This window comes from Cotesia glomerata, linkage group LG5 (genome assembly GCF_020080835.1).
Source record: "Cotesia glomerata isolate CgM1 linkage group LG5, MPM_Cglom_v2.3, whole genome shotgun sequence".
Taxonomy (NCBI): domain Eukaryota; kingdom Metazoa; phylum Arthropoda; class Insecta; order Hymenoptera; family Braconidae; genus Cotesia; species Cotesia glomerata.
The window spans coordinates 9,301,473-9,320,080 of NC_058162.1; the positions used below are offsets into that span (position 1 = coordinate 9,301,473).

Below are 18,608 nucleotides of genomic sequence, written 5' to 3' on the forward strand. Positions count from 1 at the left end.
ATTTTTTTTTTTTTATCACTTTAACTTAATTTTGAATTATCCAAAAAATTTATTCTTACTTTTTAATTTGGTTATATGTTAAAGCATTTTTTTTTGAACTATTACTTATTTTTTAATTTTTTAATTTATAAATATTGTATTTTTTTTTTTTTTTATTTTCTTTAATGAGAGATGTCCATATTGAGAGATTTCCGAATTTTCTTGTCCATAATTAGAGATGTTCATTTGTAAAGCTTTTCTATATTCAGAGTTGTTCATTTGTGTATATGTCAAATAACCTTGATGTCTTTTATTCGAATTGTCTGAATTTAGGTTTGTCATTTTTTTTTAATTTCCTTTATTTCTTCTGTTTATATTTCCATTTTTAAAAAATTTTAATTGCTTTAATGGTCTATTTTCTAATTTTAGGCCTTTTTAATTTTAATTTTGTATAATGATATGATCTAATATTTTAGTAAATGTCTTTATATTTAGCTATAGTTATTTGATATTGTTTATTTTTTTTATTTTCCAAACATATTATTAATTGAAATTTTTAGTGAGAGATGTCCAAATTGAGAATTTTTTATTTTACTCGAATCATTGCCAACCGTTACAAATCAATGACGACGACTGTACGTATACATATTTTTATTTTCTAACAATTGTGTTTTGTTTTACTTTTAAATTATCATTTAATTTGTTTTTTTAATTGTTTTTAGAATTGATAATGCTTACTAGATTTATTCTTTACGGCGCTATACTAAACTTTGATAAAAAAAAAAACATGGCGCGTAACCAAAAATCGTGACGATTTTTTTTTACATTGCTATAAAATTTCTCTCATACGTCGATAAAGAAGTTTCACTTCAAAAATTAATTTTAATTACAGTAATTTTTGAATTCCTTAATTAATTTATGATTTTATACATTTTTCTGTTTCTGAGGTGTCCACGTGGAGTATCAAAAGTAAATGAATGAAACAACCTATCAGTGAAAGTAGAAAAAATGGTGGCATTGAAAAAAAAGTCGAGGTGTTTGATTTTTGTATGAATTAAGCGTAAAGTTTCCTGGGGGTGGATTAACTACAGAACTAAATACTTACCCCGTTTTACTATACCCCCGTTATACTCAGCCACTGTCTATTGGTTAAGCGCTTTCGTGACGTAACGTTGCCGGTCCTCTGTGGAGATCGTGGCACGCGGAGCTTCAGTCTGATCCTGCCTGTCGGACTGAGTTCTTCAATAGAAAGTTTGTTTATTAGAAGAAACAGAAGGCCAACACCAAGACCACGAACACGAAGAACAAGAAAATATTTAAAGTCGAACAAAAATAATTTTTTTTTGTTTATTTTTAAAATTTTTAAGACGTGTCTGATTTAACGACGACTTTGGCTACTCAAGACTCACACTTTTATTCTGTTTCTGCGATTTGCTACAATTTATAAGGTAATTTTTAAATTTATTGTTTGAGTTTATATAAATTTTTTATCTGAAATTTTGTGCAAATTATTTTTGGTAGAAAATGTAAAACGAAAGTTGAATTATTTTTCTCTTTATAAAAATTAATTTAGGGGATAAATTAGTAATTTAGGAACATTTGGAGATATTTTTGGTTTTGAATATAAATTTTATTTGGTAATAAAAATAAGTGGATTTTAAAATGAGAAAAAGTATAACTTGAATGAAGAAGTTTGTTCAAATATTGAGATAAATAAGAGATAAAAGGGGAATTATTTGATTCGTAGCTGTAAAGTTTAGCGAACTTGCACTATTTCGTAAGAAGCAACAGGCGAAAAAATATAGTACATTTGATCGATGGTATAATATGTTTTCAGAATATTTATTTGTATGTTCATGAAATGTAGAATTTATTTTACATTTTTTATATCTGAAAAAATTTTTTCGTGAACTCAAAATTAACTAGTAACTTTGCTATTTAATATTTTTTAATTCATCAGAAATATTTTTCACGAAAAATTTATAAATTGTAATTTTGAAAATATTTTTATTCTGGTAAAATTAGCGATTTTAATTTTTTGTTGAGAAATTAAAATCTTAAAATTTCTTTCGAAAAATTGATAATAATATTTTTTTTTGTTACAAGAAATTGGGGCTAAAAATTTCAATTTCAAGTTAGTGTAGAATATTTTCAGAAACTGCACAATTATTCCATTAATAAATATTAATATATCGATTCAAATGTTAAATTCGTTCTATATTTTATTTTTTAACAATTATTTTTAATAGTTTCATACATGATTCTTACTTTTTCAAAAATTGTTTCATTATGACAGAGCAAAATGTAACTATTAATCCGCGGGGTAGTTCTCGCAACAGTACAAGCAGTCAAGCGTTTAAAAGTTTTTAAAATTAATCGTCGAAGCATATAAATCATCGGAATTGTGAGTAAAATATAGAAACTTTACGAGTGATTTTTTATCCAGTTATTTGATACCATTTAACTGATATGACAGGAAAAACTCTTGACACAGAAATAAAAAAATTATTTTATTAAACCAATGATTGTTATGGAATATTTCATATCGATGACTCAAAATAATTAACGATCAAATTTATTTATTTATTTTCGGAACTCTCAATTAGATTGTTTTATAATTCAAATAAAATTAGGTAATGTTCAATATATTTTTACATTATTCTTAAGGCAGCTGTGAGATTCTGTGAAAAATTAATAGCAGAAAATTTCATAAAGGTCTTGAATAATTTAAATTATTCTTCAATCTATTCTAACATTTATCACGTAGAAGAAATCTAACCGTAAATTAACTATCAAAAATTAATATATTTTCAAAATTAAATCTCAATTTTGTTATTGAAAAATTTTCTAACTAAAAGTTAATAAATTTACTGTTCATTAAATGTAAATTGAAAAAAAAAAAAAATTAAATTTTAAAGTGTAACTTTAATAGCTGCTTAAATGAAAATAAATTTGTAATTGTAAATTATAAAATATTAAATTTATTTATTTAAATTCATACCCAGGTGCAAAAGAAAAAAATAATCTCCGTAGAAGCATTTGAAATAAAAAAGTAATCTAAGTAATTCAAGCCAATTTTATTGCAAAACTTTTTTATATTATTCATCACCTGGTAAGGTCTTTGTAAGTTTAATTTCTTTTAACAGAGCCACTTTGTAAGCTATAAAACGCACCGGAGAGTTTTATAGGAAAATGTCCGTTCTCAATGTAAATTCTTTTAGAACTGACCGATTTAAATATAAAGAACGTTCGGTCAGTCTTTTCCGGGCGAAAAGTTACAAGGAAAGCAAAAATAAATTTATTTAACAAGAGGAAAATTTTATTGAGGCTTGAGGTAAAAAGTGGTTAAAATTGAAGATGCTAATTTATTTTAATCAACTTTTTCTGAACCAAGTTCAAGTGATATGTAAAGGAGTGTGACGTCATTAGGCCTCTGACACGTGACGTTAGTGTACTAGTTTATTTTTTTATCATGGTTTATTATTGTTGTTATTATTTTATGTATATTGCTATAGAATATAGACAAGTTCTTTTGTTTAAGCCGTAAGGGTGCAGGAGAAAAAGCTCACTCTTGAGCGATCAAAGAGAATAGAATGGCTCGTATAGGCCTCACTACTTCGGTACTCTGTTAGTATTATTATATAAAATTTATATACAACAAATACATCTACTGGTCTCCGATACTTGCTGATGTAGATCATTCATTGGTACGACACTCGCGGCCGACGCTCGCGATGGTTTTAAAACAAAAGCTTTGTCAATTATATACAAAAATGAACAGAGATATTTATAAAAAATTTTTAATTTCAAGAACAGAGTCAAAAAATTTTTGTACGCAAATTTTATCTCAATAAAGCTTTTTTTTATTGAGAATCATTTAAAAGAAATCTATACTATTTTTATCTATGAATAATTTTTTTAAAAATAAACTGGAAAAATTTTCTATCGAGCTTTATAAATTATTAATTTTTTAAAATAAATTTTAAAGGTTAAAATATCTTTGTTATAATGAACCTGTCAATATTTTTGATAGTCCAATAAATATCTAAGAATTTTTCTCAGTTTGACAAGGCTTAACTCAACAATCGCGAGCCAATCTCACAGGGAAGTTATAACAAAGATAGTGCAACTTATCATCCCGACAGCAGGTACATTACTTTCCCGTAAAGTAAAACCATTACCTAGAAAATTCAATAAATTTATTGAATCATTCCCTTAACTTATGTATTTATTAATTTCTAACATGTTTTTTTTCTTTATATAACTCAACTGCGATCGATATTAATTACTATGTTATAAGTTATAAAAAAGAACATTAATGTCATTAGTCGGCCTCTTATTTTAACGCTCTCTATCACCGCACCCGCGTTATACGCCGTTGTGTTAAGTCGTTACTTTCAAGAGCACTTTTGTGAAGCTCTTAAGGATCTTCTATATATCCTTTCCATCTTATATTATCCTCTGTCTGTGTGTTTACCTCCTGGCACTCCTTTGACTGGCTGACACTTGCCATTCTTTCATTAATGTCCTTTACTTCCACTTGTTATTTTATGAATAACTAATTATTCAATGTTTTCATTAAATTCTTCTGTTAATTTTTCAATATCGTTTTCTTAATGCATCAAAGTTATGAATTTTATAAGAACTTTTCATTTTTTTGTTGCTAATTAATTTATATCGACTTATAAAAGCTTCTATAATTTTTATATTAATAGTTTTCATTTAATTATTTTGCTAAAACTTGAACCAATACCAAGCCTGATTAAAAAAAATAAAATAAATATCTCAGTAAACAAAATTCCGTGAAAAAATTTCAGCAAAGAAATCGAATATTTCTTCGCTTTTTGAGTAGACTGTTTTTGAAATAGCACGTAAACGGATTTAGTTTTTTAAAAAGATGGTTATTCAAACTCTATCCTGGATGTGTAGGCTTCCAACAGAATAAAGAACGAAAATGTATAGATATAGCTGCGAATGAAGTAAACTAAAAGAAAAAAAAGGTTAGTGGAATAAAATACAAGATAAAGAAGCTCTCAAGCAATTTCTCCGAATGAAAAGGTATTTGCGAATCTTTGAATCTCGGAGTGTCACATCATATATTTACCCTTATGGATTTTTTGTAATGTAGTATATTATATTTGAGCTTATCTGAATACATGCGTGAAATATTTATTTAGCTTATAGCTTGCTGGCTATAGAAAAAATTATATTATTAAATAATACATTACTATCACGATCGACTAAGGACGGAATTTTTAATTTAAATTTTCACTCGTCTGGACTATAATAATAATAATTAAATCAAAGTAAACTTACTCAATGCAAAGTAAAAAAATAATTATAAGCTGGTTAATTTCTCAAAAAGAGCGCAGAAACACTTGCAATAAATAAGATTTTATAAATTGTGTACTTTCTGATTAATTTAATTAATTATTGGACAAAATTAATATATTGTTTTTTATATAACTATGTACAATGTAAATTCTAAAAATATTTTTAATGATGGCTGTAAGGGTATAATCTCTTTTAATACGCTTTAAATAAATAAATGAATAAAAATAAATCTATTGTTATGTAAAAGTAAATGAATTTTTCAGGTGATATTCAAAATTAAAAATTTGAAAAACGGTTGACTTACAGGCCATGTCTGGAATTTTTCGCTTTTTTTCGAGCTTGAAACCTTCGAAAATCATCCAGTTAGTTAATCTTCGAGCTCAAAAATTCAAAAGTTATGACAAAAAAATTATTATTTAGAAGTTTTTAAATGGCTATAACTTTTGAATGCTTTGTTCGAATTTGATTAGCTTGACATCATTCGACGCAGTTTTTGAGTGTAAAAAATTGTATATGAGATCTTGAGTCGGTCAATCGAAGAATTAAAAAGTTATCTCAAAAAAATGACTATGTAAAATTTTTCAAAGGTTTTAATTTTTGAACGCGTCCTTCGATTTTAACTTACTTGGCGGCATTCGACGCAGTTTGTTTTTTAACAACAAAAAAGTGTATTTGATGTCTGGAATTGATTAGTCAAATATTTTAAAAGTTATTTAGAAAAAACTTAAAAAAAAATTTTTTTTTGGTTTTTTATTTTTTAAATATCTTTGAAACGGCTCGATCGATTGACTTCAAAATCTAACCAGTTTGAATTCTCAATGATCACTTTTGAACGCCGTTTCATTTATCTCGTTCGGTTAATTTGTTTTAAAAATATACGACAAAATTTTATTTACACAAAACGTGGAGATGTGATGAAAACTCGCATTCTCAAAATCGGACCGAAATCGATAACTTGCTACTTTTGAAAATTCAATTTTTAATTTTCAAAGCGGTAAGTTAAAAATTAGTTGATTATTGGGTAATATATATGTGGATGTGATACATTTTTATATGAGCCAGACGAGTGATTTTGTGGAAATTACGGCGTAAACTGAGACATCAGAAATATCGTGTACAACAAGGGCAAAGGGCTTTATTTCAATCACGGGGCTAGATTGAGCGTGACTTTACAACCACTGAGCTTTTATGCGTTTTTCGTTTCAGTATAAAAAATATAAATGTTGATTTTCTTTTTTATGTCAAATTTAAATTTTATGTTTCATTTATATTCATTTAACTTGAATATATATATATATATATATATATATATATATATATATATACACTGATAGAAGGATTTCTTAAAATTTAAGAAGATTTCTTTTGTATTTAAGAAATCATTTCTTAAACATCATTTCTTAGTATTTAAAAATATTTCTTTTATTTAAGAAATGATTTCTTAAATACAAAGAAATCTTCTTAAATGTTAAGAAATCCTTCTATCAGTGTATATATATATATATATATATAAATTTACGTATCAGTTTTGCAGAGAATGAAAAATATTTCAATTAAAAATTTTATTTTAAACTATATGAGATCTATTTTAATGTCACAATAAATAAAATTTATTGTGACATTAAAATTTTTGAATATTATCGACAATTATAATCAGAAATTTTTATTCAAACGTGACTAATAAAAATTTTTAATATTTTGGGCAATATTATTATTTATTTTTTTACTATAATAATAATATTCATTAATTAAATTGATGATTATTTTTTCATAAAAAATTACGAATTCATTCGCTCACCTCAAATCGAATATTAAACTCTCCACGCAAGCAAAAGCTCAAAAGTTATTCGTCACAATTTGAAAAGTATCTCTTTTAAAATATCCCATTGTTTATTGTTTCTTCGATGCATTTATCTTCATTGTTTCGCGCTATATTTATAACTTGAAAATTAAATTGTCGGCTTATTTTAAATTCCATATTTCAACAATAAAACAAAGTACTGCCTATTGAATATTCGCATAAATATTTATAGAACCATAAATATTCATTTAACATGAATGTTTTCGTTTATTGAATCATGAGACATGAGACAATAGACGTAATACTCTCGAAAATCAAAAACTATTTCCAGTGTTTAGAAGAATGTCTCGGTTTATTCTGATATGTAATTTATAACATGCCTCGCATCCGAAATATCTGTGGTATTTATTCTTGGTATCCAAGATTCTATTGTCAATACAGTTATTACATGAATTGTCTTACGAAATTCCTTTATAAATTGTGCTTAGTAGAACAACAATTTCCGCCCCCTCTTATTTTGACGGTCGTCTGTTTTTATTTTTTAAACATTATCGACAAAAAATTAAAGATGAAAATAAACTCACTTCTATTAGTTCCTTAGGAAAAAAATTAAATAAGTTGTAAAAATTGTTACAATGAGTCAAAACACGTCAAGTGGACCCCCCTTTTACCACTTGGTGATAGAAAACTTATTAAAATATAATTATCGAAAGTAGTCATACCTATAAATCATCCCTCAAAACAGTTTTTGAAAATTTTGAATTTAACAACAATTTTTTTAATAATAAAAATTTTCGGTACTTTTAATTAAAAAATAAATTGTGAAAAAGCTATTGAAGATAACTTAACGGAATTTTCAGTGATTATAGTAAAATATCTATATTTTCACATAAAATTCTTTTGCAAATTTAATTTGTTTATTATCATATTTTTTATTAACTTTTAAGTAAACAAATTGAAATTTTAATGACTTCTCAGTACGATAATCGAATTTTTCTTTTTTAGTAATACGCGTTGTACATTTAAGTTCTTTATTTCGAAATAAAATTTCACTGCCCGGTATTAGTTTAAATGATATGAATTTTTATATGATGCAGCGGCGAACGGTACAAGTGCTCTGCGCGCTACTGAGCTTATATTATAGCCGTTCACGCTGTAGATCGCTACAAATTACATAATTATTTAATAAATGATTTTTACAATTCAATTTTTTTTATTTTTATTTATACTTTTAACAATATTTGTACAGAGTAATCAAAATATATTTATTAAAGCATTATTTAGATTTAACAGTAGAATAAAATAAACATTTTAATAGAATATAGTAAAAAAATCAATTAATGCCTTAAAATAGTTCTTAATTTTTTTTTCTGTTGTTTCTTAAGTACTACATTTGTAATACTTTTTTCATCTTCGAAGAAAACTTAGCATTTTAGGGAGTCTTTATTGACCCTTTCGAAAAAATGAAATTGACGCGTATTTTTTAATGTGAATGCTTGATCATGTCACGATTTGTAAATCTAAAAAAAAATTAAGAACTAATTTAAGGCATTAATTGATTTTTTCATTATATTTCATTAAAATGTTTATTTTATTCTACTGTTAAACCTAAATAATACTTTAATAAATATACTTTGATTACTCTGTGCAAATATTGTTAAAAGTATAAATAAAAATAAAAAAAATTGAATTGTAAAAATCATTTATTAAATAATTGTGTAATTTGTAGCGATCTACAGCCTTAACGGCTAAGCTCAGTAGCGCGCGGAGCACTTGTACTGCTCGCCGCTGCGTCATATAAAAATTCATATTATTTAAACTAATACCGGGCAGTGAAATTTTATTTCTAAATAAAGAACTTAAATGTATAACGAGTATTACTAAAAAAAAAATTCGATTATCGTACTGAGAAGACATTAAAATTTCAATTTGTTTATTTAAAAATTAATAAAAAATATGATAATAAACGAATTAAATTTGCAAAAGAATTTTATGTGAAAATATCGATATTTTACTATAATCGCTGAAAATTTCGTTAAGTTATGTTCAATAGCTTTTTCACAATTTATTTTTTAATTAAAAGTACCAAAAATTTTTATTGTTAAAAAAATTGTTGTTAAATTCAAAATTTTCAAAAACTGTTTTAAGGTATGATTTTTAGGTATGAATACTTTTGATAATTATATTTTAATAAGTTTTCTATCACCAAGTGGTAAAAGGGGGGTGGGTCCACTTGACGTGTTTTGACTCAATATTAACAGAAAAAAATTTTAACACTGAAAATAAATTAATTTTTTTTTGTTCAGATGGCAATAAAAATTCATGATTTTTTTAGTGATAATTTAATTAAGAAAATGTTTTAAATTTATCTTTGAAAATAATTGCAAAAAAATGTAAATTGTGGTTAAGATGTAGGATCAAAGTAACGATAAAAATTTATAATCAACATTCCACTGATAGTTTTAAAGTTACGGAGATAAGCCAAGGATCCATTGAATTAAATCTTCATAATTAAATTTTTTAAAAATGTTATCATCGCTTCAAAAGTTTTATTTTTAGTCAAAAATATGTTATCAAAAAAAATATTATCTTCACAATATTATTAGATTGGCGCTAGGATCGAACTTAGACCTTTCTCATAAGGAGCGACCCTTTTTAAAATTCAGCTTTGATGGTTTTAGGCCGTACCATTTTACGTACAATAATGTCTTTAAAAATACAAAATATAGTAATAATTTATAAAAATTATAGCCTTGAATATAAACATAAATAGATAATAGGAAACTATTTTCGTGATGATAAAAATATTGAAGATTTAATCTTGTTTATTAAAAAAAATATGTAAATAATTTTTTAACATTATTACGGTAGGGTTAAAGCTAGCGGAGAGAGAAATTGCGATAGAAAGTGATGAAGCAAAAAAGGCAAATATAATTTCAGGGCTCTTAACCTGTAGTCTTACTAAGCAGGCAAGTTTTCCACTAACGGGCTCGCTAATCCAATGGTAATTGGACGGTACTCATTTAACGCCTGGACTTAATCCAACCTTTTAGCGCCTCGGGACTCTGCCCTGGGAAGTGGATAAAATATAAATAAACACTCTTTTAAATTTCCTTTTCTTTTTTCAATTATCTTTGCTTACAATTTTTTTTTCTTTTTTAAATAAAAACTATAGAGAAACTAGTAGAAAAATAGTACCAGAGTATAAAATAAAAGATAAAGGGCATAGATAAACATGAGTTGCTTTGCAAAAGATACTTACGGGCAATCGCTCGACAGTTAAAATAAAAGTCCAAGCATTTTGTTTGCCTTTACCTCGAACTACTTACAGTAATTTTATTGTTTTTTCAAACATCTAAACTATTTTTTCACGATAATGAATTTCATTTTATTGTTATACAATATTTTTTATTCGTATTTTTCTCTGGTTATTTGAGCATCTATTGTTGGACTTTTTAAAAGAAAAATAATTTCAATCTTGAGTAAACTCTAAATTTTATAATTTAGTGCTTGCAGTGTTGTTTCCAAAAATATTTGTTTAAATTTATTTATATTTATATGGTATAAAATTAAAATACAATTACTGCTGTATCAATAGAAGTTTGAAGATTGTTGCATCAGCATTTCTATTCAGACTCTGACTTGAGAATAATTTAGTTTTTAAATCGTTCTTCTAGTCAGTGAGCTTAAGTAAGAAAAATAAATCGTTGCGGTTTTATTTAGGAAAAATATTTACTGAAAAGTTCAGCGTTTTGGTAAGACGGATTTTAATAATGAATTTTTTTGTTATTTACAGATGAAGAAAATGTTTTTAAATTAATTAAAATTTTTAATTTAATTTTCAAAAAAAAATGTATCATAAATTATAATCGTTATTTTCGATACATGGCGTCAAGTAAAGGATTTTGGTAAACTTGAATTTGCACTAAGAGCTTAAGATTATCTAGAATCCGCAATGGGATCAAATGCGTCGTTTTACGGATGAGCTAAGCGAATTATCTAAGAAAACATTAATTTAAACAAAAAAAATATTTTTTTTTAAGAATTTTTATAAAAAACTAAGTAAAATTAGAGGAAATAAATTCTCTTTAGAATTGATCACTGTTAGTGAGTATTTGAACATTGAGATATAAAGAGATTCATTTGATGCGCGTAATCACTAGTTATTGCATCATACTACAATAAATGGATTTAATTAAAGGAACGCGTTATTGATGATTAATATTTATTGGAGAGATGAAAATTCTGATATTGGTTTTAATATTACACGAATTTAATATGCAAATAAAAATTTATTTCTGCGCATTCGAGATTTATTGTACGTGATCATTATCTTCAATGGTTATCGAGAAATAATATTTTTACTATTTAATACGACAAAATGTGAAAATAATGAAAATTAATTAATTTGTTTCTCAAAATACACACAGTAAAAAATTTTGCGTCATTGCGTCAAAAAATTTTTATGTTAAATATTTAACACTTTTTTGTGTTGATTTAACAGAATAAATATTTAATTTACACATAAAAGTGTTAAATATTTAACACTAAGTTTTTTGACGGAATGACTCAAAATTATTTACTGAGCAGTGTTGATCTTTTTCAAATTTTTGACTACAAACAAATGAATTTTTTTTTTGATTAAGTCAATTGCTTTTTACAAACGTCGGCATTCTGTGAAATTTAATTAAGAGCATGTAATACAGTCTGTTGTCGGTAATTCAGTTTGGACTAGTGATAACAAATGCCAATTGAATATATCGGATTATTCAAAAATTTGAATATTCTCTGTCCTACATGTTCTTAAGAATGTGAGTTTTGACTCAAAGAATATTCACTTATTTGATCTCTATTCATTTATTAATAAGCTCAATAATATCAGCTTTCATGTTTACATCAATCTAATTACGTTTTTTGAAGGTTAAAAAGTGTGTAATGTTATTAAAAAAAAATAAAACAAAATAAAATAAGTTATACTACACAATTTGGTATTATTAAATATAGCAGTTGAAATTGCTAATATTATTTGATTGGAATAAATTATTCGTTTGTTTGAAATAAACGAATTATTTGTGATCGAGAATCCTAATTTAAGACAAATATTCAAAATGTCCCTGTTTATATAAATTTATGTTATTTTAGACCTTTACGGTTTCATTTAATTAACCTTTGACTTTTCATTCGATTTCGAAGTAGTAATTTTAATTAAGCTCGTTGAAAAAAAAAAAAAAAAAAAAAAAAAAACAACTGATAATTTTATTTTATCAATCATTTGCATTTTTAAGGAGAAGGCGCTGAAATGCTGACCAAAAATTAATTTTCTTTTATTTTTTTATAAATTTTAAATTTAATTGGTATATTATTACTGATAAAAAACTTGATATTTAATGATGTTTATTAACTGCTAACAAATTGTTTTTTAACAGTTAATGATTTAAAACACATTTATGATAATTATATAAATTATTTATCAAATTTTGAAAGGTATTTCGGAATTATTTTCAAAATTTTATTTCACTTATTATTGTGATGTAATTTTTTCATTAGTATTAAAAAAAATCTGATGAAGTTTGCAAATTATTTTATTCAGTTCTCTGAATCGTGAATAAAAAATTCCTTCGGATGCGAGTATTACAAAAATGTAACATTATTAATTAAAAAAAAAAAAAGGATAAATCTTTGCTCAAAAATTCACTGAAAATCCGGTAGCATAAAAATGTAGGAAAACACCTACACCTAAAAAATTACAATGTGTCAGATAAATAAAGAAAACATTATTCAACTTTAACAGCCGAGACCAGTGATTGCAGTTTCAATCGGCTTAGCGAAACGAATGGAAATTTTGAAAAAACGTTTTTAGAGATAATAGATAATTTAATAAACTATTTCACCACAAAGCGTTTTTTTCAAAAATTTCATTCGTTTCGTGAAACCAATCGAAGCTGCAATTGCTCTGCTGTTGGGAGTGCAACAGAGATAGTTCCGTTGAACTCCGCGAAAGCAAAGCGAGAAAAAGATGGTCTCGCCTGTTAAAGGCCATAAAGTTTGAGTGCACTTTCGCATGACATTTACATGTTCTGGCGATCCATTTATTACTTATATCTTCAATTAAACATTAATGCTTGCAAACAAAATACTATAAACATTAAAAAACAATACTTTGAATTTCTTCAGTCACTAATTTTATTTCGTGTTTTATTCCGTGGGGGCGTGATACGTGGAATATTACCATATTGCTGAGTACTAATAAAATAGATGGCCAACTGATAGCTTTTTATTCATTAATCTCTTTACATTGAGGCTTTTAATAAAAACATTAAATATGAGAATTTCTTCTTCGTTTATTTTGATAAAAATATTAATCTGAATATAAAATTCAAAGTACTCACTGCTTAACATGACGCTGAGCAAACTTTCATCTTTTATTCAGTTTTTTTGGTGACTAAATTGTGTTATATTTTCAGAATTTAAATAAATAATTAACTATTGAACGAGGTGATTACTTAAAATATGTAAGCGATCAAATTAGGACAGGAAATAATTATAGATGCATTTCCTACGCTCACTCATATGGTAACGAGAAATTACGAGCTAGTCGTTCTAAGATTAATATACATAGTTAATTTGTGACTTTGAAAAAAGATATAAGAGGCTTAGACAGCAATTTGTGCTCTTTAATATTTCCGATTTAATTTCCGTGGAAATGTTTTTAGTTTTCCGTCGAAAAAAGCAAAAGTTTCAAAATTTGGACGTCAGTATCATGAATGCTTTTAATTTTGATCTATATTTTATAAAAAAAATAACGTTATATTATATTTTATATAAATTATACACTTTTTGTTTTATAAAAAATTTTCAATTTTTGAAAAAAAATTATTTGATTTTTGAACTAAGTTTAAATTAATTAGAACAAACAAATTACACAGAAGGTTAAATATTTCATCACGTTTGTTAGAATCCCACAGGACATGTGACTTAATAAGTTTCCAAAGTTTAAGTCGATGCACAGTAAAGAGACGCGCGCTTCTGCTTAAACATGTATGGTATTTCCGCGTGACTAATTAATGTTTAGTAATGAATAATTATGGATATTTTCTTCTGGGAGCAGAAATAGTAGTCGGAAAAAAATTTGAATATTAATTTTTCAAAAAATTTTTAACTAGCAATTATGGAAATATAAAACTGTCAAGCTATTAGTAATTTATTCAATAATTAGTAATTAGTATTCATTATTAAATTATTGTAATAGGATAAAATTTATTAAGTTTGCTGCTGCAGCAATTTAATTTTTTTTTTTTTTTATTTTTAGTATGTAAATTATTTAAATAGTAAAATTTACAATGTAAATTAATATTAAATGTATTGACAATAATTTTTATAGTAGAAAAATTCTTGAATCAAGAGAAATTTCTTAGTTCAAGAATTTTCCAGCTTGATTTAAGGCAGTGATACTCTTCGGAATAATTTTCTTAGTTTGGGAGTTTTTTTCGTGAATCAAGTTTTTTTTTTTTTTTTTTTTTTTTTTTTCAGTGTACATTATAGCGTTAAATGTCGACGTATTATAATTGAGAAAGTATATCTTGTTATAAGTAGTACAAAGAGAGTGTTACATTGTGAGTATATAGGATTATATTGAACTACTAAATACATAAAATCTCGTATTGGTTATCTTTTACTTGTTCACAAACAACATACAGTTGCAGACATTGTTGTTTTTAGTTTACTGTACTGAGTAATGTAAACTTTAAATTGAAATAAAACTTCAACATATATACCAGTACAAAGAAACATTTTCCTCAATTTTATTTTCTAAAGTTTGCTTTAAAAACAAAATCTATTGAGGAAAATGAGAAAATTCTTAGTTAACTATTTTTTTATACATTTGTGTTTTTTACGGTTATATTATGATTTTTATTTATTAACAGAATTGGAATTTTTTTATCGAGTAAACTTTATATTTTTTATTTTTTAGCTTTATATTTCTTTTTTTTTAGCTTAATATCAAAACTACTTTAGTAACATTTAAAATCAAGCACTTGAAATGAGAATAAATATTTTGACATCCTAAATTAGTATATATTGCCATTTCGTTACTAAATTGCTCGTCTGGATAGAAATATGAAAACATCTCAGCATCTGTAAAGGACTGTTGGATTATAGTGTAATAGATTTAATTTGAGGGTTTTCATTAAACTACACGGAGAAAAATTAATAATAGTATTTACTATACGATAATATTAACTCCTACTATCTGAAATGGTAATAAAATTAATTAGTCACAAAATAATAGGAGTTATCATTGACAATTGTACTAGATCCTATTAATAATGGTAACGATTACTATCGAAAATGATAATTGTAATTATTAAAAATTATAACTGCTATAATCGAAGATGGTAACTGTAACCATCTCAGATTGTAAAAATTCTGAAAGAAAAAATAATATAAATTTATTTTATTTAATTCTTTATTTGCATCCATATTTTAGTTATGAACATTTTTTCGTTTAAAATATTAAAACAAATAATAACACAATCGTTTAAATCCATATATGATAAAAATTTCCAAATATTAGAGCTGTTATTGATTATTTTGAATGATTGACTATGATTATCAAAATAGCAATCATCCAAGATTTGGGTTACTAAAAAAGTCTTATTATTATCAATTATTAATATTTTTTCACAAGATAAAATAATGAAACATTATTTGATGGTTCCATTATGATTGAATTAATTGTTATCCTATAATCTATATTATTAAGAGAATATCATTGAGAGAAAAAAACTCTATCTCTAGATTTATTATCAATAAATGATCTTATATCTTGTGAATTATTGACATTTTTACAGTTACAAGCTCACTCCAACATTATACTTATCGAGATCTTTCATTTGAGTACCCACATCAATTTTTCACATATATATATATATATATATATATATGAAAAATATATAAAAATGCATGTGGGTACTCAAATAAAAGCTCTTGATAAGTGTAACATCGGAATGAGCTTATATCTTTAAAAATGTCAATAGTTAAGAAATGATATTGTATCTTGTAAACCATTGACATTTTTAAAGATATAAGCTCACCCTGACATTACACTCATCGAGACCTTTCATTTGAGTACCCACATGAATTTTTTATATATTTATATATATTATATTATATATATGTATATAATATATATGTATATATGAAAAATATATCAAAAATGCAAGTGGGTACTCAAATGAAAGCTCGTTATGATTGTTATATCGGGATGAGCTTATATCTTTATAAATGTCAATAGTTAAGAAAGTAAAGTACACTTTAACGAAAATCATTATACAATTAAGCAAAATTTTATTTATTATATTCCGCAATTCTTGGCAGTCACATAGGGACTGCAGGTTGCTAGTTTTGATAATTTGTGCATTGAATTTCTTCAACAGAATGCATAACTTGAACAGGTCAATGAGTTTATTTTATCTGCTAGCTTTAGAAATATCATTTAATTCTATGCAGAAGAAAAATTACATGTAGTCAAGCTGATTCGGTGCATTTCAAAATACGATACCATCAACTGGAGCAAAGAGTATGCTCTCTTTAATTGCAATTGTTAAAGGGAAAAATTGAATTTAAATAATTAGATAATTATGATTAATAATTAGTTTAAAGCTTCATTGTATTCAACATTTTTTTTTGAAAATCTTAGATTTTTTAAAAATTTTTTGTAAGATTAAAATTTTTTTTTTGAAATTTGAATTTTATTGAAAATTTTGATTTCTTTGGGAATTTAAAATTTTTTTTGAAAAATTTGGCGTTGAAACTTGTGTTAGATAAACAAAAATTTAAATATACATTCAATCCGATTTTAATCCCGATTTTTTGTGTACTACACTGCACTACAACTGCTTTTAGTTCATTCAGAAATGCATTCACGCTAACGCAAATTTTTAATTTTTAAATATTTTTTACTAGCTTAGATAGTAGCTATTATTATTACTGATCGTAACTGTAACCATCAGGTTATATTAGGAATTACGATTTTGATAATAGTAGTAACTAGTTAAAATAATAATAGCTATTATTACTGATTACCATCATAATAGTAGTAGTAACCATCAGGATGGTAACTACTACAATTCAGATGGTTTACATAATTATTTAAATAATATTTACTACTATCGAATTCAGTTAATAGATTTTATCATAACTAGATAGTAAACTCTACTATAAAATTTTCTCCGTGTGTATATTGAAATGAAAGTTTGAAATGAAAAGTAAATTTTCTCGTTGTCGAGTTGATGTTCCCGGGGGTGTTTCTGTTATATTAGTTGAACTATATTGTATAAATTCATACATATATATTTTCCCGCTTACAATATCAACTATGGATTCTATGAGTCATTTTTAAATAATTTTATTCCATCTATGATTTTTGTTTTTCTTTAATTTTACATTTTCAATTTTAAATTTTTAATATAAAAAAAATTCACTCAAGTTATATAAATTTTTACCACTAAAAATTTTTTTAATTTGGGCAAATAATTGATTATAATTTAAAAATTTTATATTTTTAATAGACATGTTTAGAAAAATTTTTAAACCAAAAACAATTAAAATTTTTCCCCCATTATATTTCTCGAATTTTTTTTGAAATGATAATTGACTTATTTTTTGTTAAATATCGATAAAATTATTAAACTAAAATCACCCTCTATAAACGGTTAAACTTTTACACCTTGATAATAAATGGTTTAAACATGATCCCATTCAAAAAGCCAAAGTTTGTTCCGTTGATATAGATGGTCATTCAAACATTAATTTAGAAAAAAATAAAACTTATGAAGCTTTGATTTAGCAAAAAATAGAAATTAACTGTCTGCAAATGATACGCGAGATATTTAGTAAATCAAGATGTTGAAAATAATGGAGCAGCAAAAAAGAAAAAACGGGTGAAGAGAAATACTGAGTGGAAAAAGTGAAACAAAAAACATGAAAAGGTAAATAAAATGGGCTCTTAAGAAACGACACAGCGATACAAGGGTCATTAGTAATAAAAGTAGACGTACAAGGGGCAGAGGTGCAAGAATGAGCAGAAAACGTTGAAGAGGGTCAGCCCTCAAGCTATTTTATTTTTATACCCTCAAACTTGTTCCATTCATCAAATTTAACCAGTTGAAAAATTTTTTATATTATTTTTTACTTTATTTCTTTGTTGTTTCTTTTGCCAAAAATTTTTCAATTCACTCAAGTTTTATGCACTCGAATTACATTTTTCTTAATAATAATAAAAAATAAAAAAAAAAAAAACATTATAAATTCACATTTCATACTTCCGTTTATTTTATTTTTTTTATTTCTGGAAACACTGGGGAAATTTTATAGGAGACCTCAATCGGATAAGCTTCAAGCCGTTGTAGTAAGAAATAAAGAGTTTTGTTTATTTTTTCGTTGCTTCATAAAGCCTGCATATTTTATTGAGAGCTTCATGATTTACATATTT

The 18,608-nt window shown here is 25.2% G+C and overlaps 1 protein-coding gene across 3 annotated transcripts in view; it reads left to right on the forward strand.

The window, feature by feature from the left end:
- Positions 1-1,172: 1,172 nt before the first annotated feature.
- The window catches only part of LOC123265116 (tachykinins), a 60,710-nt gene continuing 43,274 nt past the window's right edge, over positions 1,173-18,608 (forward strand). For 2 of the 3 annotated variants that reach the window (XM_044728758.1, XM_044728759.1), the window contains exon 1: positions 1,173-1,427. The gene's annotated coding sequence lies outside the window, so the exon portion shown is untranslated. The remainder of the gene's footprint in view (positions 1,428-18,608) is intronic. The other variant, XM_044728760.1, reaches the window with a different exon arrangement.